Source organism: Calidris pugnax, unplaced genomic scaffold (genome assembly GCF_001431845.1).
Source record: "Calidris pugnax isolate Ruff unplaced genomic scaffold, ASM143184v1 scaffold269, whole genome shotgun sequence".
Lineage (NCBI taxonomy): Eukaryota > Metazoa > Chordata > Aves > Charadriiformes > Scolopacidae > Calidris > Calidris pugnax.
This window is the reverse complement of record NW_015091347.1, coordinates 491,824-492,197: the sequence shown is the minus strand read 5'-3', so window position 1 is coordinate 492,197 and position 374 is coordinate 491,824.

The window sequence follows — 374 nt, the reverse complement described above, 5'->3', positions numbered from 1 at the left end:
TCAGTCTGGAGAAGAGGAGACTGAGGGGAGACCTTATCACACTCTATAACTACCTGAAGGGGGGGTGTAGAGAGGCAGGGGTTGGTCTCGTCTCCCAAATCACAGGAGATAGGACAAGGGGAAATGGCCTCAAGTTGCACCAGGGGAGGATTAGATTGGATATTAGGAAACATTTCTTCACCAAAAGGGTTATCAAGCGTTGGAATAGGCTTCCCAGGGAAGTGATTGAGGCACCATCCCTGGAGGTGTTCAAAAGACGGATTGACATGGTCCTCAGGAATATGGTTTAATGTTTTTTTATTGCTTATTTCTTGTTTATTTTTTTGTCAGAGTTAGGTTGATAGTTGGACTAGATGATCTTCAAGGTCCCTTCC